Below are 27500 nucleotides of genomic sequence, written 5' to 3'. Positions count from 1 at the left end.
AGTCGGACTAGGGAGATTCATATCTGGGGAGCAGCATTTATTTATAATTAATATATTTTCATGTCAAAATATGCTTATATTTCCTCCTGACTCGGCAACCTTTATCTTGAAGTTTGCATATTCATATTTCTAAACTATAAATGCTATTTCCCATTACTAAAGATTCTGAAATTTATCACCAATTCTCAAGATGACAGACTTTTCGTTGCATTCAAGGTTTGGGCAGAGACTTAATTAAAATCACCTAGCCAAATTTTCAACAAAAGTTTTCTTTTTTTTTTTTTGGGGTGGCGCATGGGCCAGATTTAGTTCATGTCAAAATAGATTGTCATCGTCTGTCTAAATTAAACATTTATCTCGTGTTCTGTCAAAAATAGATTTATCACATTTCGTAAAAATTATATATATCCTATTTTCTGTTGACAAATCATTTCATCCTTAAAAAAATATATCCAGTTAAAACTAAATAAGTTAATAAAGTAAGGAGAATAAACACAAAGAAAAAATAAATAAATGTAAGCAATCAAAGGAATGAAACATGCCAATAGAAATATAAAATGACAAAAACATTTATCAAGAAAAACATGAAAATATTTCCTTATAACATTTTATCAGAAGAGTTACGCAAACACCTCAAGGGTCTTAGGCCTGATTTATCATTTGGCTTCGAGGTTAACCTAATCGTCCTGACATTTTTCCTATAAAAGGCAGTGGCTATATTCTGATCAAGTTTTCTTTGATCTAGGCCTATGCCACTTCGTCCAGGGCTCCAGGCCTATCTGAGAACGGGAGAGGGGTCCACATTCCACCAGTTGTAACGGACAGATCTTACTAATGACATTCTTAAAAGATGGACCCTCAGCGTTAATGGCTTCTTCTCTGTATATTGATTTTTGTTACGAATTTATTTCTTTCGCTGTACGAAGATAATTCCGTTTCTTGGATGGGTCAGGTGCTTGATTTAATCTTACAGATTTTATGGCTGCCACCGTCGGGTATGCATTATTTGCTATGAATAGCTGTGTATAAAAAAAAATTTCCAATATTTTTATGTACACTAATTAAAAATCTTGTAAAAAATCTCACAGATCATCCATTTTCCCCGCACATAACTTTAACTACTCTTACGTCTGCAGCGTAAATTTTGATATACAACCTGCTACTACTGTGGCTCCCTGGCGCATGACTCCCGTAGGAGGGGGAGGGAGAAATTTGTGCCGTCAGTGCACCCCAGGTAGCACACTGTAGGCATTACTTAAGGGTCTTTGCAGCGTCCCTTCTGCCCCTAGCTGCAACCTCTTTCATTCCTTTCACTATACCTCCGTTCATAATCTCTTTCTTCCATCTGACTTTTCACCCTCTCTAACAATTGATTCACAGTGCAACAGCAAGGTTTTCCTCCTGTTACATCTTTCAAACCTTTTCACTGTCAAATTCCCTTTCAGTGCTGAATGACCTCACAGGTCCCAGCGCTTGGCCTTTGGCCTATATGCTATGTTCTACTCTATTCTGGAGCATGACTAATGGCATGCGAACATTTCGCACCTTGCGTCTGTGTAAGCATTCACAGAAAAGTGTCGAGTTGTCAACACTCACAAAACACTTCAGTTTCAAAATATTTGAATATAGTTCATCATCATCTTTCTCTGCATCTTCTCCCACTTCTATGTGGGGTCAAAATATTTGAATATAGTTCACCTTCTTTCTCTGCATCTTTTCCCACTTCAATGTGGGGTCAAAACATTTGAAAATAGTTCACACGCACATAATATTCACAACCCACATGTTAACGCATTAGGACGGCGAATCCTTGACCGCAGAAAGAGATTTTGCGATTCGACACAAAGACATCGTACATTACGCACGAAATTCACGAACGTTTGCTGTCACTCGTCATTAATAAAGATAGTAATGATGGCGGGAGGAAGTATATCTTATATCGTGGGTAATGGCTACGCACTGTGATAGATGAATGATATTACTCTGTAATTCGTTTAAAAGAAAATGTGTCTTATCGTTCAGTGTCGAGTAGATTATAGCTGTTAATACTAATGCTGTTATTACTAAGATGACAAGAAGCCTGGAATAAAATTCTGGAAAATTTGGATGGCTACCAACTGACAGAGTCTTCACGTGGGACAATCTGTTACGATGACACACGACATTCCTCAAAATAAAAAAATCTTAAACAGAAAGTCCATTGTTGAAGCTCGTCAGACACCAAATATTTCAGATGCTATATCAGACCCAAATCCCCAAGTTAAATGAAATGCTGATGGCTATTTTTGTAAGGTACGTCCACAGAAAGCTCATCAAATTCAGGACAAATGACTAGCCTTGTTTTGATGATACATGTAGATGAGCTTATCATGACCAACAGAACTAATTCAGCATATGGAGACTATATCGTTCAAATGAAAATTACTGCATTTTTGTCGAGTCTCGCCGTGCTGCGAACAGAATTTACAATATAGTCGAGAGAAAATACAATAATTCCTTGAAGAGGACCATACTGAAATCTTTTATCTTTTGGTCAGGTTCGTCTTCTATTCCACCACTTCTAACAGATGATGGTGGATTGGTTACTGGCCCCAAGGAAAAGGCCGAGCTGCTTCATCGCGCTTTTGAAGCTTAGCAATTACCTGAGGATGTCCCCTCCCCGACACTTGTCATCCTGAACCTGTTCTTACAAAATTTGCATTTCGCTCTGAGGATGTTAGGAAAATTCTTGATAATCTTGTTAGCTGAGGTGAAGATGATCCTGAAGGTTCCTTCCCTTTGTTGTTTACAAAGGTTCTAGTGTACTGCATCCCAAGATTAGTAGATTCTGTAGATTTTTATGCCGACGTAGTATCTTGGACCGTCGACGGCTGGTCTCTTGTTTGTCAATTTTTCATAAGTTGTGTTTCAACAGAGAACTTTCACATGCACAATTAAACCTTGATCCCCTCTTCCTGCCGAGAGCGACCGGATTTGCTGAACAGAAAAGCACCCGTATGCAGTAAACGTGCCTTGCTGTCGAACTTCTCAATTCCAAAGGTTCTTTACTCCTCATACCATTAATGATGTTGTGGAATTGGAACTTCAAAAGTTCAAGGGAAGATACAACGCATTACCACCCTAAAGCAATTCTCCTTGCATTTTGTAATTTACTTACATCATCTTTTTACTTGTTAATCTATTAATCTATATTTTATTTTCTACTAACTGATATTTTTCTGTATTTCCTATTACTTTCTGTTACTTCTTTCAAAAGAACACCATATTCTTTGGAGGTTTGAATTTCAAGTTTGTTCCATATGAATAGGTTTCATCATCTGGATAACAATAATGATAATTAATCAACCGTGGGTTAGGATTTGGGGCTGCAACCTCATCCTAAAATATCTGCTAATAACAGGGTGGAGATACCCCTTAAATGGGAAAAGGCACTAAATTGTAACATATCGTTTCCCCAACAAGTCATGGCTCCCAAGCAAAGGCAAGGCATCAATGACTGTCACATCCATATTTAAACTACTGAATTGTGGGTACACTGCCAGGGCAGAACACTTCCACAGAGCCTCTGCTTCATACATCTACAAAGGTGGTTCACCAAGCAGCATGTCGAACAGCCCACTCAAACTGTGAAGTAGTGAAGATATTGTTCTGATTTAATGTATGATTTATGAAAATTATGGTATAAAGCCAAGCCCAGGGCACTTTTCAGCCATTCAGCGCTTACGACAGTGAAAAGAGAGGGATGGAGATGTTTGAGAGCAAAATGGAATTAAGGAAGCAGGAATAGAGGTGGAGTAAAAGGCTAAAAGGAACAGAGGTGTAGTGAAAGGCTAAAAGGAATAGAGGTGGAGTAAAAGGCTAAAAGGAATAGAGGTGGAGTAAAAGGCTAAAAGGAATAGAGGTGGAGTAAAAGGCTAAAAGGAACAGAGGCGGAGTAAAAGGCTAAAAGGAACAGAGGCGGAGTAAAAGTCTAAAAGGAATAGAGGTGGAGTAAAAGGCTAAAAAGTGGGTCCAGCTAGGTGCAGAAGGGAGGCTACAAACAACTCTTGGCAATGCCTGCTGTGAGCCAAGCGAGGTGCACTGACGGCACTAACCCCTATATGGACTGTTAAACTCTGGCTTATCAGAATATCCATTTTGCTAAACCTGGACGGTTTCAGGTGTGCGATTCAGGTGATCATTCCCAAGCAAATGTAGAGCAACGATTCTCTCTCTCTCTCTGATGGTAAGCACGTGATGGTAAGCACGTGAAAGTTTTTTTTTTTTTTTTGCACGATATGCAAGCAATCTTTTAATTTTTCAGTGTTCCTTTATTGAATGATTCTGTAAGAAACTAAAGAGTCAAAGTAATGAGTCACACTGTTTAAAGCCTTCTGTCATGCTTTAGAGCAGGCAACAGCGCTGACACAATTACTAAAGCTTCCGGTAAAATATGTTTGATTAGATTAAATTTACTAATATAAATTTAATATAAATTTAGATACATTGATTTTGTCCTCACCAAATTGTTTACAATGACATTGTCTAAGAAGAGTTAATATCTTTGCCTAATGTATGCTGTTAACATTCGTTCTTTTATTAGTGTAAATCTCTTTTTATTCAGTTATTTGTAAATTGTTTATATCTACTGTATAGTATGTAAGCACAGCGGAATGCTTCTAGTTAAATTTATAACTTTACTTGATGTAAATACCAGTTGTTTTGTTATTTTATAATAAAGCAAAAAAAAAAAAACACGTTTCTTAAACATGGTTTGAAGGATTCTACTATTTAACCACCATGAGTGGCTCATATTCTTGCAAAAACTTAAATCTTTACGTTATAACCGAGTGCCTACATAAATTGATATTTCCATCAGCTGGGAAACATTTCTTTTTTATTTTTATAATAAAAATGACAGTATTTCTATGTATAATATGTACATGTAATCTCAATAGTACTAATAATTAATACATAGAAAGAGAAACCCACAAGATTCCTGTATATAAATTGTTTACTTGTAAATATTTTCATATTACTTTCTTTCCATCTTCAGAAGAAAACTGAAAGTAGTTTTTGTTTGGTAATTAATACATAGTTAAGCAAGGCATTTGGCATATTTTTCTCTATTGCGTACATACAGGAATTTTAATAACTTTTAAGCATTACAATTGTGTACAAACTCATCCAAGGCAATCGGCTGGGCTCTTTCAAACACACAAGACGACTCGGGAGTGTGCTGGAAGAGCAAGACAGAAATGATTATAATCTACGTAAAGTTCAAGGTTTTCCAAAGGGTAGTTTGATCGCCGAACGGCTCCTTTCAGTTACGGTGATTAAAGGGGACGCCTGTTCAGCTTTTTGCGGCTGCTAGGTCATCGTAATGGTAGCATTGACTCGTCTAGTGACCGTTAGTGACCATATAACCATCACGTCTTCTGCAAGTACTTGGTGTACGTTCCCTTGGCTGAAGGTTCTCCAAGAAATTGGGTGGATTTTTTAACCTAGTATACATAATTATCAGTGTAATGATATTGCACATACATTTAAAAAAGGATAAAGTGGTCAGAATGAGAATGCTTCTGAATAATGCAATACATGGAATGTGTGCGCTAATCATTTTCCTCATTCAATAAATTTATCACGTTACATAAATGTTCTCGGAACAAGTTAGTACAGCGAGCAAGGGACAAAGACCTCTTTGCAATAAATCACTTCGCCAACGAAAAAGAAAGTGCATCAAAGACATTACAAATACGTTATAGATATTTTAAGTGGTAGCTAATCTCACACTGAGCATCCACTCCAAGACTTCTGTACCGAGTTAGCACTGCGCTTCATGACCCCGGAATTTTTATGCAATTGTTTTGACTGTTGACTCACAGCTTTCCTCGTCGACATATTTGTCCGAGTGTTTTCATTTTCTTGGCATTACTAATTATGCGACGAGAATGAGTGTGCGTTACTCGCATTGCAAGGTGTTATAAGAATTCGCACTTCGCACTGTTATCTTGGTCAACAGCTGCCAAGTGCTGTAGGTCTACCTTTTTCTCTACGGAGCTTTAACCTGCCATAGGCCTATACCTTAATTTTCTGACAACTCAGATGCTATTAATTGCATATACATACATACATACATACATACATACATACATACATACATACATATATAATTATATATATATATATATATATATATATATATATATATATATATATATATATATATATATATATATATATATATACATACTCATGTGTTTTTTGTTGTATAGTTTTCTAGTGTACCAAGTCCCACTGATTTTGCAGCTGCATAGTATTAATTTATCAAGTGCATTCTTTCGCTCAATAATTCCTTGTTTAAGGTTCTGTGACAGGTAAACAGATCTTACATACAACAAAATTTTTGGATTAATAATGCATTTTTTATTATATTAATGTTCATCTTTCCCATGAGGTTTGCTTGTTTAGAATATTTAAAAATGAAGCGAATAAATTAAAATATAAATACAAACCGCCTTCCCCACCACTACAGTCAAACAGCGAAGCATTTTCACCGAAATCCTTTCCTCTCTACAGGAAATAATTACTGTTAAACGCTTCACCATCCGAAAAATCCTGTAACGATCCACGTTATATGAAACTATTATTATTATTATTATTATTATTATTCAGAAGATGAAATCTATTCATATGGAACAAGTCCACAGGGGCCGTTGACTTGTAATTCGAGCGTCCAAAGAATATGGTGTTCATTACGAAGAAGCAAGGGGAAGTAAAGGGAAATACAGAAAGAAGAGATACCACTAACTTATTAAAAAAGAAAAAATTAATAAACTAACAAACAGATAATATATTGAAATGCAAGGAGAATAGTGTTAGGGTAGCAATGCACTGCACCTTCGCTTGAACTTCTGAGCGAGATAGACAGCACTTTTAAACGTGATTTAAAATAATAGTTCCCATAAAAAAACTGACGTGTATGCTTGTAGACAGTACACCCAATGACAGGTATCTGAACATCTATACATCCCCTTTCGTATACATCCCCTTTCGTATTTGTATAAAAATAAAGTGTCAGGCAATTAGCTATACGTCTACCTAGGATCAAAACCACATAATCATTATATATATATATATATATATATATATATATATATACATATACATACACAATGGTTAGATTGCGAGATGATGTGTCAGATGGCTATAATGACTTGGCTATGCGGAGAGAAAGAAGCGAGGGAGCGCATGCAAAGTAAGAGGTGAGTGGCTTATTGTGAGCTGGTTGTCTGAGGTGCTGATGATGACTGTATTTGAAGTGTTAATGTTTTGTGAGTTTTGCACTTGATTAATAATATATATATATATATAATATATATATATATAAATAAAATAAATATATATATATTTATATATTATGTATATATGTATATATACATATATATATATACATACATACATACATACATACATATATATTTCCGCCAGGTCACTTAAGTAGTTATGTTGGATTATCTTGCAAGTTCGTACGGCCATTCTGCGGAAGCAAAATATGTCTGCATACTTCCTTCGACAACCACAGCCCGGTTACCAAAACTTCCCTGCAATCTAAAACCAAAAGGTTGGAATGTGCGTCAGTTTATGTGTTCTCGTAAGAAGAAGAAGAAGAAGAAGAAGAAGAAGAAGAAGAAGAAGAAGAAGAAGAAGAAGAAGAAGAGGAAGAACAGAAGCCAGAATGAATGAGGGTGTTGCACTCGGTGTGTAAAGGACGAGTTCGGAGAGAGAGAGAGAGAGAGAGAGAGAGAGAGAGAGAGAGAGGAAGGTGGTAATGATTACGTTATCGTGCTTTTTTTTGTATTGATTTGATAAAGGGAGAGGCAAAATGACAGCAAACAAAAGGAGAGAGAGTGGTCCAGTGAGGCAGAGGTGAATGCGCTAAATGTATACTTACGTGGTGATTATGAGAGAGAGAGAGAGAGAGAGAGAGAGAGAGAGAGAATGGTAGTGACTATTCTATAGCTATCTGTACATTTGTGCGCTAGCAATAATCGAGGTATAGAAGTGACTGACTATGGGGAGGAGGCTGGGACGCTGCTGTGGATAGGAGAGAGAGAGAGAGAGAGAGGTGACCCTCGTTTTCGGGGGTAGGGGGAATGGGGGAGAGGGAGGGGTAGCAAGGAAGTGGGAGTATCAGGTCATTGACCCGCCCTGCGGCTTACCTTCTGGTCCCTTCCCAAACCAAGGCCGTCAGTCCGCAGCTTTGGCGATGCCAGTTGCATCATTAAGTCAGTCAACGCGTCTTTTCGAAGCGGATTCTTTCGGTAACCTTCCTCATTTAGAACTCTGACTATTTTTTATTTGTTTTCCTTCTGATTATATTAAATATCACAAGAATTTTTCGGGTTCCTCGCTGCGCAAACTGAAGCTAACTAGAATCCAAAAATTTTCTAAAATAATCTTTTAAGTTTTCTTTTTTACTTTCAACTAGCCAGCTCAATTCAATGTTATAGAACAGCGTTGAGAAAACGTATACACTTCTCTGAAATATTTTTGTTTTTTTAATTGGTAAAGGTTTGGATCCTGGTTTTTAGAACAAGGTAAAAAGAGTGGAATTTTCATTCCCGGCGTTGCTGACTTCTCGGTATCAGTAGTCATCGATACTTGGCCGAGTTGTGTTATGACGAAGCCAGCAGCCGTTCCGCTCATACCGTGGAATTTGCTGAGGACTGACTACGCCTTCTCCTCCCTCGGTACTGCATTCGCACGTTGCTCTTTTGTGACGTCTACATTCCTAGGGCCTTTGAGAGAGAGAGAGAGAGAGAGAGAGAGAGAGAGAGAGAATACTTTCCTCGACATAAATACTTTAGAGAATACTTATTACGAGAGAGAGAGAGAGAGAGAGAGAGAGAGAGAGAGAGAGAGAGAGAGAGAGAGAGAGAGAGACTACTTCTGAAATAAATACTTATGAGATTACTTATTACTAGAGAGAGAGAGAGAGAGAGAGAGAGAGAGAGAGAGAGAGAATGGAATGGAATATAGAGTTTAGGCCAAAGGCCAAGCACTGGGACCTATGTGGTCATTCAGCACAGAGGAAAATTGAGAGTAAGAGGTTTAAAAGGTATAACAGGAGGAAAACCTCGCAGTTGCACTATGGAAATTATTAGAAGAGGGTGGAAAGTAAGATGGAAGGAAGAATATGAATGGAGGTGCAGTAAAAGGAATGAAAAGGGTTGCAGCTAGGGGCCGAAGGGACGCTGCAAAGAACCTTAAGTAATGCCTACAGTGCACCGCGCGAGGTGCACTGACGGCACTACTCCCCCTACGGAGAGAGAGAGAGAGAGAGAGAGAGAGAGAGAGAGAGAGAGAGAGAGTCTTCTTCTAAATAAATACTTTAGAGACTACTTAATACTAAGAGAGAGAGAGAGAAAATATCTCTTATGTATAGTTCACCCCACTTGATGAGGCCGTCCCGTTTTGATGATAAAACATTTTGACCGAGCAATGACGAACACTCACATTTTATGAATCTTCCTTCCTTTGCTCTCTCTCTCTCTCTCTAACTTAGCTGCGACGCAAAAAAAATAGAGCCCATTCACAACTTATGCATACTAAGTTATACGGTACGCGCCTATTCGCCCATCCTATTAAAAATGAGAGAAGAGAGAGAGAGAGAGAGAGAGAGAGAGAGAGAGAGAGAGAGAGAGAGAGAGATACAATTAATACATTCATTCCAGTTATTACCTTTACGTTGAGTTCATCATCTGCGGTGTAGCTCTTCGTTGGGATAGTCGGTAGAGCTGTGGACTAGCACTCGCTAGGCCCGAGTTCGAGTCTCCGGCCGGCTGATGAAGAGTTAAAGGAATTTATTTCTGGTGATAGAAATTCATTTCCCGCTATAATGTGGTTCCGATTCCGCAATAAGCTGTAGGTCCCGTTGCTAAATAGCCAATTGGTTCTTAGCCACGTAAAATAAGTCTAATCCTTCGGGCCAGCCCTAGGAGAGCTGTTAATCAGCTCAGTGGTCTGGTTAAACTAAGGTGTACTTAACTTATCATCTGCGGTTAATATTTCGATTAATGTATACATTCATTTCCTATAAGAACACAATGCGCCATAATCAAGGTGCCTTCTTAAAATAATATGCTCAAAACTACTCCTGAAGTCTATCTTCGTAATCTTATCTATATTTCTCCTACAAGTAATTTATTGACATTCTAATTTAACTTTACATAAATTCCATTTCCATCAACTCCTTACTGTACTAAATGAGATCACAAGCGTTGCTCACTGACTCGGAAAGAGATGGTGGCAAATTGAAATGAAATTAAATTTATAAAAAAAATACATTTTTCAAGTTGTTTTTAGTGAGGATAGTAATAGTACAATCTAAATACCTTCCTGATGTACAGATATCACTGCACACAGTACTCAGTTTGTTGCACTGCACGAGGCCTACAGTGCCCTAAAATGGAAGACTGTGGTATCTGCAAAAATACAAAACTGAGAGAAATGGTAGATACTGCAGTGTTCCCTTGTCTTACTACTGATTTTGCAGATACTGCAAATGGGACCCCCTAAATACTCGTGGAAAGCACTGAAGAATCATTCTGAAACTGCAGTAACGTGTATTTAGTGTTTCACAAGCCCAGCAGGTTCCATATCTCAATTTCGAAAATTTTGCAGACACTGCAGTTTTCCTTTTTAGGGAAGTACAGCTTCTTTGTAAGGTTCTCGCTCGTTTCGAATTGTAATAAATAAATCTGGCGGAGGTAATACAACAGTAGAATGAATATATCACACACTAAACGATGCATGTAACAGAAAATCATTTTGTCCCTCTAAATGGGCCCTGGGCCTATACTTCGATTTCGTGCCTAATTTAAATAGGGACGAGTCCCTTTATAAAGGCGTTGTCTCAGATGATCCCAGTCAACCCTGGACACCCTCCAACTCCCCGATGTTCCAATAACTTAAGAAGATGGGCAAATTTTGTACTTTTATCATCTACTATTGACAACAATTTACCTACAGTTCCGCTGTTCCTATTAATAACAGTATTTGAAATCAAACAAATTAAAAGTTTCCATGACATTTTTTTTCTCTTCCAGCTACTCCTCCAAGCAGTATTTCCAAAATCATCCCCCCTCAGTTACAGGACATCTCTAAATACTCTAAAATATTTTTCTTTCTCACTCGCACAGGGTGCTACAATAATATTCACCCGTTACTTTAAACCTACTTTTGCCATTCAGATTACGAAGCACAGTCACCCAACTCCCATCTCCAAAGCATGCAACAAGGACCAGGAAATAAGTCTGAAGGTGTTTCGTTTCAAGGAGCGGAGGAATGAATCGATTTGAATATAGAATTTAGGCCAAAGTCCAAGAACTGGGACCTATGAGGCCATGCAGCGCTGAAACGGAAATTGACAGTAAAAGGTTTTAAATGTGCAACAGGAGGAAAACCTCAAAGCAGTTGCACTATGAATCAAATGTTCAGAGAGGGTGGAAATTAAGATGGAAGAAAGAGAATATGAAAGGAGGTACAGTCAAGGGAACGAAAGGGGTTGCAGCTAGAAGCCGAAGGCACGCTGCAAAGAACCTTAAGTAATGCCTACAGCGCACTACACGAGGTGCACTGACGGCACTAACCCCCTACGGTAAGGGAAAGTGGAAGCCAGTTGAGATGTATTGTCAGTTAACACATGGGACTAAGATGACAGATACAGCAGATCTGGTGAAGATGTCACCTTCGCTGGAAATACGCCTCATACTGTTTTGCAAGTGTTTTTTGCCTGGAGGAACAATGGGAGAGGTAGAGCGACAATGACATAATATGCACGTGTCCTTGACGGAAGGCAGCAGACAGAGGTGTGACAATAGAAGAGCATTGTTAACAAGGATTACCTGCAAAATGTACAAGTAAACAGTGTAGTACACATGAAGGAAATGGAGGTCAGTGTTTGGTTCTACGAAGCGTGCATGTATGTGAAGCTGTCATGGGATTCTTCGTAGTTTCAATGATTCATAGGCGGTGTTGGCGATCTTGTATTCTTCTCTGTAGCTACAGTTTTACCAGCTTCTTGACACGGAAAATACTGGTACTAAATGCTTCAAATAACAGAGGCGAGGCTTGTGAGTAGAACACTGAGGCCTCTTTTGAGCTCAGAAATGGGGGAAAGGACTAATAATGTATCATCTCCGACCTCTCCACCTCACGCGCTCCTCTGAGGTTTGAAACGCAATTTCGTCAGCGCTGACTTACCCTGCGTGGAAACGTCACGTCTAGGTTTGTACTATCATGGGTGGAATGATCTTGACCCCTGGGAAAGTGGCGGTTCTCGGTTATAATAGCTTCAAACGTAAATGGATCGAGAAATACAACGTCGTCCATTTTCAGCAGTGACTGCCACTACGAGCGCTTCCTCTCTCTCTCTCTCTCTCTCTCTCTCTCTCTCTCTCTCTCTCTCTCTCTCTCTCTCTCTCCGTATAGACAGTCTTTGTCTCATATTTCATTAATGACGTTATTATCGTGGTCTTCACGGCCGTAATAATAGTTTTCTTTATTCAATAAAAAGGAGTTGTTAATTTTAATTTTCTGTGAAGAAAACTATTGTGCCGGCTTTGTCTGTCCGTCCGCATTTTGTTCTGAGGCTAGAGGGCTGCAAATTGATATGTTGATCATCCACCCTCCAATCATCAAACACACCAAATTGCAGCCCTCTAGCCTCAGTAGTTTTTATTTTATTTAAGGTTAAATTTAGCCATAATCTTTCTTCTGGCAAAGATATAGGATACGCCACCACCGGGTCGTGGTTAAAAATTCATAGGCCGAGGTTCATATAGCATTATAGCGAGACCACCGAAAGACAGATCTATTTTCGGTGCCCTTGATTATACTCTGTAGCGGGTGTACAGAAAACTTGACTGAGCAGAAGAAACTTCGGCGCATGATTTACTTGTTTAATGTCGTTATTGCAGTGCCTTTGCCTCGAGATCCCGAGTATTAACGTCTATCGTCATAATTTATTTGATTTTCTTTTAACGGCGTTATTCTGTATTGTAAGTTAGTGTTTTCTCTCCTCCCGTTTGTCTTCCCAACAATCGTGGAATTCATTATCATCCTTTTGAGACAATCAGAATGAATGAACAGCATCAAGTACAGCATTTACGCCACTGAAGAAACAGCAACAGCAATGTCCCCCGTAGCGGGGTAGTGTCGTCAGTGCACCTCATGCCGTGCAATATAGGCATTACTTGAGGAATTTTGCAGCGTCCCTTCGACCCCTAGCTGCAGCTGCTTTCATTTTTTTACTGTACCTCCGTTCATATTCTCTTTCTTCCATCTTATACTCTCCACCCTCTCCTAACAATTGATTTATAGTGCAACTGCGAGGTTTTCCTCCTGTTATACACGTTTCAAACTTTTACTGCCAATTTCTGCTTCAGCGCTGAATGGCCTCAGTTGCCCAAGTGCTTGGCATGTATGCCTAAAATCTATAAATCAATCAATCAATCAATCAACAGCAACGTTTGTTAAAAGTCTGAAAATCGCGTACACTTTTCAGTTTTCGAGTCCACTCTACCCTGTTAAAAAAGGCTCCAGAAGCGAAAAAGTCTGTGTGTATCTTTTTCTTTCATATAGTTGTATCAATTGGACTTAATTAAAACTAGCAGTTATTGGCCAAAATTACTCTTATCCATTACCATCTCAAAAAAGGGACAAAAAAGCGAAAAAGTCTGTGTATTTTTTTTTATTTATTTATTTATTTATTTTTTGCAGTTGTATCAATTGGACTTTACTATAACTAGCAGTTGTTAGCCAAAATTATCTCCCGAAATAAATGCTTGACGAGGGAATGCCACCGACACGTGCGCACGTCGTTTCCATATTAAGAGAAGGAATGTTACTCGAAAATACATATATGGTTAAAGTTAGTTTAACCAAATGTTTACCTGTAAAAAAAAAAATCCTCGATCACATATTTCCGATGATGATGGAAAGTTCCCTCGACTGAAAACCCAAATTATTTCATATTTGCTTTTCTGCTTGTGATAATCATCAACCCGATATAAGGAAATCCCTTAATCCTTAATTCAGCGCATCACCCCTCAGTTCGGAGAGAGAGAGAGAGAGAGAGAGAGAGAGAGAGAGAGAGAGAGAGAGAGAGAGAGAGAGAGAGAGAGAGAGATCCGTTCTAATTCTAATTCTAGGAGGTTTTTATCTGATACCACATATCGTATGGTGACGACATCTGCCTATTTTTCTTAGAAACTGCTTTTGGCACACTCCCGTAAAGAAAGGCGTCTCCTATCATTCCCGGTGATTTCAATGCTAGGCCCAGAGAGAGACCGGCTTTCCTCTGACGTATTTGTTCAGCGAGGTAGTCTGTTCGAATTGTAACCAGTCTTTGACTGTATTCGGCTGGTAAAGACAACTGCGCGTTTCTAGTACCATGTCTAATGGAAAACTAGTAAAATCCAGATTATTTACTGATTATTATTGCTTTGATGATTCATGTAGATAAGCATACCATGACAAACAGACCACAGGCCATGTTTGACATACGGTCTAAGTAATCGCCCCATCTAAGCTACGAGAACTTTGCTGTGAACTGACGTGCACAAGCAGAGTTTACTGATCTGAAGAATGACACGAGAGCACTCGTTAGAACGAGACAATCCGGAGATCTCTAGCCCCATCACTGGAAGAAACAAGTAAACTATGCTCCTTAGTTTCTTCGGCGCAATCGAGTTTTCTGTACATCGTATAATCAAGGCCCCAGGAAATAGATCTATCTTTCGGTGGTCTCTGTATAATGCTTTATGAGCCGCAGCCCACGAAACTTTAAGCACGGGCCGGTGGTGGCCTGGCTTATTTCGTTGCCAGATGCACGATTATCACTTACTTTAACCTTGAATAAAATAAAAACTACTGAGGCTAGAGGGCTGCAATTTGGTATGTTTGATGAATGGAGGGCGTAACATACAAATTTGCACCCCTCTAGCCTCAGTAGTTTTTATGATCTGAAGGCGGACTGAAAAAGTGCGGACAGACAGACAAAGCCGGCACAATAGTTTTCTTTCCAGAAAACTTAGTTGAAAGTCTTTGCCTTAGGTCTAATACACCCCCATTTACCATCTCTCCCTTATCAGCTATGTTCGCCTCTGTTGGTAAAGAATCCAGAAGTCCTCATGATAGCTTAGGAAGGGCTTAATCTAAATCAACCAGCCAACCAATACTGAGAAACTGCCAACCAGCCCTAAGGACAAACAGAACTGAAAAGATGTCTTTGGTTGATGCTTCTCACCAAAATGTCTTTTCCATCCACTTCTGAAAGAAATTCTAGACAAGTTTTTCCCGTAATTTTTGAAAAAAAATATATTTCGCGTATTTTCTACTAAACACAGTATGTTTCACGATCATTTTCACATAAGACAGAAATATAGGAATGAAAGGGGGTCCCAGACATCCTACCTACTATGGCCAGTGTGTCTACTAATTTTTGAAGGCGATTTTTTTATTTTTGTTGGATAATTGTACAAAGGCAAAGAGAAAAGTATCAAGGTAAGTAAGTAAATATTGCCCATCGTAAGCTTTAATGCATAGAGCTAAAATTGAATAAGTACAAAACTGAAATTTCAGAACCTATAAATAAGAGCATCATGCCGCAAAATACAAAAATAATTTTCTGAACAACAACCACTAATCATCAGCCAGTACACAGGCACAAAATATGCAGTCTTGAAGGATGTCAAACCACGAGGAAATTTAGTAATTTAAATAAATTGCTCCATAAGCATCGATAGCATAATTTACCAACCAAAATACTACGTAAAACCAAGTAAAAAATGCGCCAAAGTTTCTCCGGCGCAGTCGAGTTTTCTGTACATCGTATAATCTAGGCCACTAAAAATAGAGGTCTCTTTCGGTGGTCTCGATATAATGCTGTATGAGCCGCGGCCCATGAAGCTTTAACCACGGCACGGTGGTGGCCTATCCTATATCGTTGCCAGATGCACGGTCATGGCTAACTTTAACCTTAAATAAAATAAAAACTACTGGGGCTAGAGGACTGCAATTTGGTATGTTTGATGACTGGTGGGTGGATGATCAACATACCAATTTGCAGCCCTCTAGCCTGAGTAATTTTTAGGATCCGAGGGCGGAGAGAAAAAGTGCGGACGGACAGACAAAGCCGGCACAATAGTTTTCTTTTACAGAAAACTAAAAAATGGGGGGTTGGGGAATCAATGCGTATGACATCCTCTAGGAAACCAATAGGGCAAGCCCGCCAATGCAGCAAAGTTAGTCCCAACGCTTTCGATTTTCGTACTCTGTATTCAGCTGTCATTCCAAGAGAGGAATTAAGGAATGCGCAACCTTTCACAGCTTCCACTTAAACCCTGTACTCACAAGGAAATGCAACTGTCACTTGAAGGGTTTTTGAAATGTAAACTGGCGTTGAAATTACCTAGGTCATCGACGCTGCAATTGCCTGGACCAGCACTGCCCCATTATATAAATAAATAAATATATATATATACATACAGTATATACAGTATATATATACACATTTATTTGTATAATATATATATATACACATTTATTTGTATAATGGCCAGTTCTGGGCCTGGCAGTTGCGGCGTCGATGACCTAGGTAATTTCAACGCTGGTTTACATTTCAAAAAATCAATATATATATATATATATATATATATATATATAATAAATATATATATATATATATATATATATATACTGTACAGTATATATACTGTATATAATATATATATATAATATGTATATATATATATATATATATATATATATATATATATATATATTATGTGTAATATAAATATATATATATTTATAGGAGAGAGAGAGAGAGAGAGAGAGAGAGAGAGAGAGAGAGAGAGAGAGAGAGTACGACAACTCACCATAAAATATCTCTAAAATACTACCATCATTCCTGAGCCAGGTAAGCGATCTAAAATATTGAAGTAGACAAAAGCTTAGCTTGTCGTTACCAACGATTTACATTAATTACTGTCACCGGTTCTATGTATTAAGAAAAAAAAAAACTAAGTCATGAAAACACAATGACAAATTTCTTAGCATTTTTGGATGCGGCTTGAACGCCGGACGATACAAGGTCTTAAATTTTCTGTAATTTGTTCGATCTCAAAAGCTGAAATCATACTGAGCATTTTCGATTAGCTGGTTACTCTCTGAGGAAACTGACACGAGATGGACCTTGTGGTAAGAGTTACCTTTTTTTAAAGGAAGTATCTTTTAAGCTAAAAAGAAAAAAAAATTAAATGAGACTGCTTTTCCATTACGAATATGCTTTTCTGATGCATGATTTATGTGGATATTTTCGTTCATACCTTGGAGAAAATTTCTTTAGCTCACTAATGTGCATACTATCGTGAAGAGAGAGAGAGAGAGAGAGAGAGAGAGAGAGAGAGAGAGATACGCTGGGGTGGTTGGTGGTAGGATTCTACGACCAGCGGTGAGAATGGGGGCCTAAATTCTATGAAGAGACCTTGAGTTCCCCTTGGGTAGGCGCGGCCCTGCGAACAGCAGCTGTGATTGAGCCTTGTCACTGATGCCATACGAACATCCTTTGGTATGCTTGCTGCTTGCTACATTTCCGAAAGCAGCACCAAGCCACCCGTTGGCGTGCTTCTAGAACAATCTTATTTCTATTCAGATTAAATGGATCGTAAAACATTAGAGTGATTGTTGGGCATATTAAGATCCGATTAACGATAGGGCCTCGGCTCAAAAGGTATGCTGACAGTGAGCTGATGGTAACATTGCCTCGAACCGCTGATGAAATCGACATACCAGAGACCCACGCGGTTGCCAGCTGCTCTTTTTCTCCTCCCGTCTCCTCCCCATCCCTCCTCCCCTCCCCCCCCCGTCACAAAGTGAGAGGTCTACGGACAGCAGGCTGCTTTCGGGGTTCGTGGTTTCACGTGGGCGGAGCTTCGTTACGTCACACGTACTGTGCCCTGTGTAACGATATTTAATTCCCCTCACACCATATATGCGTAGTCATTGGAAGTGCCCTTGTGCTATGCACTCCAAAAGATTGCTATAGACAATGAGCCGAGTGAAAACTCAACAAATTCTGCTATGTATAGGTAGGTGCCCTACTCGACCAGCGAGGACATCCAAACGATTATTATGGCCGGACTTCCTAGAGGTATCAAGCACTATGTTGAGCAAGCTTTCTCACTGTTAAAATATTGGTTGCATAGCATAGAGGTTTAAAAAAAGTTATTACTTAAATAATGCTCCTAATCATTTATAGAAGGCATGAGAGGATTTCAGAACTGTTCATGCGATAAGTAAATATTTCAGGGGCGACTATCTGCTATTTGCTTTTTTATGTACCCAGAGCTTTTGATTCTCTCTCTCTCTCTCTCTCTCTCTCTCTCTCTCTCTCTCTCTCTCTCTCTGCCAACTACAGGATATACCATGCCTCAACTATTGCATATGCATTTGTGCGTATGAGCGTACGGTTCGTAACTGGCATCATCATAATCTCTTCATTTAAATGCCACCAAATAAAATAGAAATCTTCCAGGATTTTAAGATGGGCAAACAAATGAATACATTAACCAACGTGAACACATTCTGAATAGGAGCTGTGGAACCTATGACACTCCTACCTTCTATCAAGTAAAGCTCAATTTTTTATAAGCACAGGACAACCTCACCGTTTCAAGTTCCTGGGCTCGACACACGAGAGCGAGACGCCATTCTCCGGGCTTCTCTTGTTGGCATAAGCATCGAATTGTGTACCTGGTAGTGAGGTAAGTGTGACGGGGCAACATCCTCCCAAGATTTGCCAAAAGGTTGACTGGAACCACCGCCATCCCAACCCAAGAGTAAAAGGCGTATGGTGAAAAATTATTGAAATTATGTAACTTGGTATTTTAATAAATAAACCTTAAGCTTACAAACTATGACCATAACCATTCTCCTTGTCATAAAATTGCGTATTACACTATTCTATAATCGGCTGGCAGCAAAATCCACCTTTCAAGGTGGCGGAAATATTTATGGCTCAAGACAGTGGTTGTTGTCCGAGCAACGTGACGTCATTTTGTTCATCATTATAGTTGTTTATGAAAATGTTTTCTTCATCTATGAAAAATTGTTCTTTTAGATAAATGTTTTTTTAAAAGTTAACCTCTATATTTTCTAACCTGAAACACTCTTGAGAGCTACTTAGGGACTGGTGTCCCTATGCTTCATAAAGAAAGTGGCATGGTGGCCAGTAAAATATATACGACTATTTTTCAGTCATCTTTCCAGAAAAGGTTTCAATTTGTCCTGTATCAAACGTTCATATCTCACCCAGGAATAATGAACAATAAAAAAAAAGCATGTTCACAGCTTTAACTCAGAGTTGTTCCGAAAGGAAAGTATATTTTGTGGTTGCGACTGACAACCGCGTTATTTTGTTATGCTTGGTTGCTTGGACGTAAAACGCCTTTACGAAATTCTAAAAAAAAAAAAAAAAAAAAAATCTTATTACCAAGAATAAACTTAATGGAATTCCAGTCTTTTTTGGCAAGGTGGCGCCAACGGACTCTTGCCAAGGAACATACTGGGAAGGTTACCAAGAATCGGGGAATTTTCTCAAGATTTTGAAATGCCCTTGCGTGATGGAAAGGACGACTAAAAAGAATTACTAGTTTCCAGGACACTGATCAAATCGTTTTGAAACCATTATAGTCTTCGGAGTCGTTTCTATGACCATTCGGAATGTAATTCTCGACTCTGCCCTTGAAATAAAGCCGATCAATTAAATTTGAAAACAAGTAAAAAATGCGCCGAAGTTTCTTCGGCGCAATCGAGTTTTCTGTACAGCGTATAATGCTGTATGAACCTCTCAGCAACGGCCCATGAATCTCTCAGCCGCGGCCTAAAAATTCTCAGCCACAGCCCAGTGGTGGCCTATGTTGTTGGCACCTATAGCGGTGCCAGACGCACGATCATGGCTAACTTTAGCCTTATATAAAATAAAAACTACAGAGGCAGAGGGCTGCAATTTGGTATGTTTGATGATTGGAGGGTGGATGATCAACATACCAAGTTGCAGCCCTCTAGCCTCAGTAGTTTTTGAGACCTGAGGGCAAACGGACAGACAAAAAGCCATCTCAATAGTTTTCTTTTACAGAAAACTAATAAAATGCTTCGCTTGTATCTGTCTGGATTGTGCCCAGGTAAAATGATTATTAGACACTGGTGGTAATTATTCTGAGAATACGAGCAGGCTGAAGACTTTTTGGGCGGTTCTCGGGTCCCTTCGTGCCGGAAAACCATGTAGAGGACATAATTAAGGGTATTCCAGACAAGTGTCAGACGCAGCTCAAAGGTATTAGATACAAACTGGTAGCTCAGACACTGCAGCTGTTTATGCTGTTTAAAGCAAGAAACAAGAGTTCATGCTATAAGGAGTTCACAGTTACGCGCATTTCCATCAGCAATCAAGTGGTTCAGATTATGAGAAATGTAGCAAATATTGCACGATATTCATGATTTTTTCTGAAGGTTCTTACAGCAGTCATCTGATGTCTTAAGAAGCATATGAAATGACCCGTTCCTTGTCCTTCCTCTACAAGGTTTAAGTTATTTTTTCCGTTGCAGAAGGTTTGGACTCTTTAATACAACTACCTTGAGGACTTACAGTCAGCAGTAAATGCAGAACCTGCTATTCCAGAGACAAGAATCATACGGTTGCTGAATGATGTTAACTTCATTTTCGGACAGGAGCTTTTCAAAACATTATGCTTCATGAAGAAACCTTTGACAATCAATTATTGTGCTCTCGATGAAAAAAAAAAAATCCAGAATACATGAATAACTAAAGGGTATTTTACAGATAAGCACCTCAACTGTGTATTTTAAAGTTTATGAAAAATAGGTAGGAATTGTTTTGATGTGTATGATTTATTTTCAGATGTTTCTTTTTGTAAATTTTTTGTACATAGATTACATATATAGCATATGCATTTGTTTGTAAAATGTACTTGATTTTTAAATAAAAAAAAATAACTAAGGGTGGGGACAAAAAAATTTGATGTACGATCTTAATTACTTTAGTTTACAGAACCGTAGAATGCAATGATTCCCCTTTGCATCATTTTTCTCTTTTCTCAATCTTTTCAAAGCTTTCCGTACCCGGCGCTTGCAAACTGGTCTTTTAAACCTTTCATTTCAGGTCATCTGTCAGTCGGAAAGCAGAGCACGGATAAATTTCAGGTCATTGCCAACTCTTCAAACGAAAGACGGATGAATTTCAGGTCACTGGCAAGTTTAAAACCAGGACACGGATAACTTCCAGTCGTTGGCAAGTCCAAAACATGAATGCAAATATATTTCCGGCGTCTGTAAAGGCTGAAATGATGAAACTTAATAAATGTAAACTCTGCCTGATTTTAAAGAAGGAAAGCGAATGCTTACATATCAAATATGAAGATAGTGATGGTGGAGCATTGAAAACACGAAAATATTCCCGATATTTCTTATGCCTCAAAGCATAAGTGACATTACTATCAGTCAGAATAGGTGAAATAGATAGGAAATTCAAGTGATTATTTTCATTTTAGAGCATTCTTGAAAAATTCGTTTTAAAAATTCGTTTTAGTACAAAACAGCCATTAGGCGAGTGATGATCATTACTCCTCCTCTCTTAATCCTTCTTCTCTCAAGCAGAGTCCGCTGGGGACGGACAATCGAAAGGCTAAGCCCTGGGACCTATGAGGTCATTCAGCGCTGAAATGGAAACTGACAGTAAAAAGGTATGAAAGGTGTAACGGGAGGAAAACCTCGTAGTTGCACTATGAACCAACTGTTAGGAGAGGGTGGAAAGTATGATGGAAGAAAGAGAATATGAACGGAGGTACAGTAAAAGGATTGAAAAGGGCTGCAGCTAAGGGCCGAAGGGACGCTGCAAAGCAAGTAATGCCTACAGTACACCGCATGTGGTGCACTGATGGCACAACGGGGGACCTATATATCAGAGCAACTTATGTGCGGTCAACGACACAATCAACCCTGATGGAATGAAGAATAAGACAGGTGATATAATAAAAACAGGGCCTAATCCATAAAGGGAAGTTTATAAGAATCAGGGAAAACGGAAGCAAGGTTAAAATTCCGTTTCTTTCTGGGTGTTACGAGGTCTCCATAAAGAGGAATTATCTTTCCTTCAGCTCGGCGGAGCAATGACAATAATGACAGTTACTATCAAACAGTTAGCCAGCCTCATCTCGCGCCAGCGAGAATATGGATCAAAAGAAGAGATAGGTCTTTGATTGAAACTTATTAAGAAGGGGGACAAAGAGACTAGGCAGAGCAAGGATAAAAATCTTAAATGAATATGTCAATAGAAACTGAAGCAGGTGAGTTAAGGATAGAATTAGCAACACAAAGACAACTGCTATGGTTTTCTTGCAAATTTAGCCACTTCAGCTACGCAATTTCTCCACAATCAATTAGCAGAACCCAAAACACACTAAATTCTGACAGAAGTGAAAAGGTGAATTTCAACTGCTTCCGAAAAGGTGAATTTCAACTGCCTCTGAAAAGGTGAATTTCAACTGCCTCTGAAAAGGTGAATTTCAACTGCTTCTGAAAAGGTGAATTTCAACTGCTTCTGAAAAGGTGAATTTCAACTGCTTCTGAAAAGGTGAATTTCAACTGCTTCTGAAAAGGCGAATTTCAACTGCTTCTGAAAAGGCGAATTTCAACTGTTTCTGAAAAGGTGAATTTCAACTGCTTCTGAAAAGGTGAATTTCAACTGCCTCTGAAAGGGTGAATTTCAACTGCTTCTGAAAAGGTGAACTTCAACTGCTTCTGAAAAGGTGAACTTCAACTGCCTCTGACAGAGAAATCGGTAGATCTCGCAGACAAACAGGTAAAAAAGGAACTGGTTCACTGACCATATGTAAGATAAAGATCTCCATTTAGATCCTGTGATCTCAGGGTTAGAAACGTCAGAGGAAGAAGAAGCGATTCGTGATTGAAAGCGGATTGCAGAGGATGATGGCTGGGGGCTGAAGAAAGAGGAGATTATGTAGTGATGAAACAGGGGAAGAAAGTTCACTAACGAAAGCGTAATGAGGGGAAGAGAATAAAAAAAAAGGGACGTAAAGAACATTAATGTGAAGAAGGGATGGAGGTTATGCCGCACTTCCAAAAACGACGGTAATAAAAAGCTAGAAATGAATTTACAGAGCTTATTATTTGTTCTGAACATTAAGGCTCTTTCCGGGGTGGCTCCCAAACAAGGACAAGGTTACGAACATGCCCACATTCATATATATATAATTATATATATATATATATATATATATATATATATATATATATATATATATATATATATATATATATATATATATTTATATAGTCAGTATGCATGGGCATATGTATAATTTTCTTACATACGCCTCTTTTCCTTTGAAAGAGATAGCACTGGTCCCTTACAGTTGGGTCGACGGTGGTAGGGCTGGAACCACTACATGGTGGGTTAGCAAACTTGAGTCGTAGGCTGCTGTACCACTTCTAACCACGACCCCCACTTGGCTGATCGCACCTTCCATATATGTATATATACATTGTGTGTGTGTGTGTATATATATATATATATATATATATATATATATATATATATATATATATATATATATATATATATATATATATATATATATATATATATATATATAATATATATATATATATATATATATATATATATATATATATATATATATATATATATACATGCTTATTATATATATATATTGTATATATATACATACATACATAACTGATATAACAAGAGTACTTCATGAGGGAATAGTAAAAGAGAAGCTGAGTGAAGGATTATTTCTTGCGTAGAAGAATAGTAAGAGGATTATTCTAGAAGTAAAACTTATTTCACAATGTCACAGTCCCATTTCCCTGTTCTTTAAATTCTTTTTCGCTCTGAACAATGAAATAAAGAACCGACCATAATTCGATAACAGATAAACTTGATTACTTTATCATTAGATACAGTAAAGTCCCACAGAGCACACGGCATTCCAAAAAACACACCCATCGTTGGTGCATTCTGTCTCGCCAGGAAGTGACGTCATACAATGGAGGTGATTTCTTTGTGGTTGCCGCATTTGTCTGACAGGTTCCCGCCTTCCTTTTCTCTTTCACTTTTTTGTGTTATTCTTCTTTAAATATTACCATATGCATTTACTTCATCTATTCAACGTAATCTGAATGTAATCAAAGATGAAAAAATTATTTCCTGCATTCTCGTAACGCGGGCCTAGACTGCTTGGCGAATTATAATGATAATAATAATGTTTTCCATGAAGACCAAATCGTTCTTTTAGGAAAATCAGCCTTGGATAAATCGTTCTTTTAGTGAAATCCCCATTGGATAAATTCTTCTTTTAGTAAAATCCGCATTGGATAAATACTTTTTAGTAAAATCCGCATTGGATAAATAGTTTTTAGTAAAATCCACATTCGATAAATTGTTCTTTTAGTAAAATTCGCATTGGATAAATCGTTCTTTTAATAAAATCCGCATTGGATAAATCGTTCTTTTAGTAAAATCATCATTGGATAAATCGTTTATTTAGTAAAATCCGCATTGGATAATTAGTTCTTTTAGTAAAATTAACATTGGATAATTAGTTTTAATAAAATCCGCATTGGATAAATCGTTCTTGTAGTAAAATCAGCATCTGATAAATCGTTCTTGTAGTAAAATCAGCATCGGATAAATCGTTCTTTTAGTAAAATCAGCATTGATAAATCGTTTAGTAAAATCAGCATCGAATAAATAGTTTTCAGTAAAATTAGCAATGGATAAATCGTTCTTTCAGTAAAATCCGCATTGGATAAATCGTTCATTTAGTAAAATCAGCATTGAATAAATCGTTCTTTTAGTAAAATCGCCATTGAATATGTTCTTTTGGTAAAATCAGCATTGGATAAATCGTTCTTTTAGTAAAATCAACATTGGATCCGAGTCACATTCGACACCAATTAACGAAGAAAAGTGGTTCTGGGTCTGGTTACAACTGGCTGGGTTATAAGCGTCCTTAAACGCCAGCAAAGTTTATAAATAAATAAGTGATAACAGGAAGAGGCAAAAAGGATATTCGACGATAAACTACAAAGTAACAACTGACTAAAAGCTGGACCTCAATCGAATAAAGGCAAATGCCTGAATCCCTATTTAAAGACCTTGGTCTAGGGGTTCGTTGGTACGTATGCACTAGCACGGACGTCCGTGACCGACCGTGACTCCACGAGGAGCTACAGTCTGAATGTACTTATGTACGAACTTACGTACGCTCAATATTATCCCCTCCGATGATTGTCACGATAAGCGGTTAATGAATGTCCTCCCCCCAACTCCACTCCCTCTCTCTATTTTGTCTCTCCTCGCTCTATTTTTGTCTCTCTCCCCTCTATTTTGCTCCTCTCCCCTCTATTTTTGTCTCTCTCTCTCTCCTCTATTTTTGTCTCTCTCTCCTCTATTTTGTCCCTCTCTCCCCCTCTATTTTGTCTCTCTCTCCTCTCTCCTCTTCTTCTCTCTACTCCCCTCTCTTTCATCTTCCTCTCTTCTAATTTCCTCTCTCTCTCTCTTCATTTCACAATTTAAAAATCTTAAGACTTCCACGGACTAGAATTTTTGTGTTCTCAAAGTTGGTGTTTCCGTCTCATTCTTAGTGAACTGCACCATCTACAGCACAATGTATGGATGTTGCTCAGTAATTTCACTTGTCAAACGACAGCGTATACACCCGACGACAATGAACGGCTTTGAACGTAAATGAACGCGTGAACGCCAGGAAGTAATGGTTACCGGCAAGCGAGAGGATCGGGAACGGTGAGTGGTATATATGTCGGAACCCGGACGGCAGTTAATTTCCAGAAGTACGCGGCCCTCTCTGGAAGGGAAGGTTAAAAGCGTCTACCCTATGGCGCCAGGATATAGATTCTAATGAATTGATCTGAGTAAGAGTTGATGCAACGTCATCTCCGCGAAATCCTTTTGTTTTCAACCCCGTTCAACTTTCATCTTTATCTTCTCCTGCGTTCAGCTCGCAACCTGAGGGATCCGTGTTTGATTCACTAACCCTTTCTCTAAAATCCACTAGGTGGGGGTGTGAATTGACTGTTGTGCGTCGCAGCTAGGATAGGAGAGAGAGAGAGAGAGAGAGAGAGAGAGAGAGAGAGAGAGAGAGGGGGTGGGGACACCTAACGCGAGCGTTCGTTGATCTGTCAAGATGTGTACCATGAAAACCAGAAGGCTCGGACGAAGTAGCCCTCGAAACCATTCATATGATATTCTCTCTCTCTCTCTCTCTCTCTCTCTCTCTCTCTCTCTCTCTCTCTCTCTCTCTCTCTCTCTCTCTCTGACAGCCGTATGAATTACACCCCACGAATTTCTGCTTCTGACATTCATTGCTGTCTCCAATTTTTCAGTCTCTTCCCTCCTTTTACATTTTTTGTGCTGTCACAAAAAAAAAAAAGAATAGTTTGCTTTTTGTTTCACGAACACATTAACAAATTTGCGTGTACCTTTCACATCCATTCTGATCTCATAGAAAAAAAACCTTGAGAAGACCGAAGATTACGCGTGTTTTAGAACAAATCGGAGCTTTATTTACATTTACCTCTCTTAATTTTACAAAGATAACTGTAAAGAAAAAAAATTTACATCTTGACTAAAATTCTTTCGTTCTTAATACTACTGAGTTTATGGGCAGCACTGCAAGATTAGGTGGCCCAGCACTTCGGGGATTTGTACAGGAAATAGAAGTTATCATAATCCTATCTTACCTAAGCTAAGTCAGCCTCAGCATCTGCAAACTTCTCCCGTCCAAAAGACATTCATCTCCAAGATTAAATCAATATATTGGGAAATGTTCTTTTAAATTCTTGACACTGACTATGGCTGACTCTCGGGGTAAGGAGATCTGAATGCAATATTCAGATCCTTAAGATAGTTTGAGGTTCATTACCTTTATTTAACTCTCCCTTTATATTTCTCTCACTCTTCCTCCCTTTATGTTTCTCTCACTCTTCCTCCCTTTATGTTTCTCTCACTCTTCCTCCCTTTATATTTCTCTCACTCTTCCTCCCTTTATGTTTCTCTCACTCTTCCTCCCTTTATGTTTCTCTCACTCTTCCTCCCTTTATGTTTCTCTCACTCTTCCTCCCTTTATGTTTCTCTCACTCTTCCTCCCTTTATATTTCTCTCGCTCTTCCTCCCTTTATATTTCTCTCGCTCTCCCTCCCTTTATATTTCTCTCGCTCTTCCTCCCTTTATATTTCTCTCACTCTTCCTCCCTTTATGTTTCTCTCGCTCTTCCTCCCTTTATGTTTCTCTCGCTCTTCCTCCCTTTATATTTCTCTCACTCTTCCTCCCTTTACATTTCTCTCACTCTTCCTCCCTTTACATTTCT

The 27500-nt window shown here is 38.5% G+C and overlaps 1 long non-coding RNA gene across 4 annotated transcripts in view; it reads right to left on the bottom strand.

The window, feature by feature from the left end:
- LOC136844346 (uncharacterized) overlaps positions 1 to 27500 on the bottom strand; it is a 237903-nt gene that overhangs the window by 63616 nt on the left and 146787 nt on the right. The gene's annotated exons all lie outside the window — the stretch shown is intronic.

This window comes from Macrobrachium rosenbergii, chromosome 12 (assembly GCF_040412425.1).
Source record: "Macrobrachium rosenbergii isolate ZJJX-2024 chromosome 12, ASM4041242v1, whole genome shotgun sequence".
Taxonomy (NCBI): domain Eukaryota; kingdom Metazoa; phylum Arthropoda; class Malacostraca; order Decapoda; family Palaemonidae; genus Macrobrachium; species Macrobrachium rosenbergii.
Note: the sequence above shows the minus strand (reverse complement) of the source record. Positions and strands in the feature narration are given on the sequence as shown.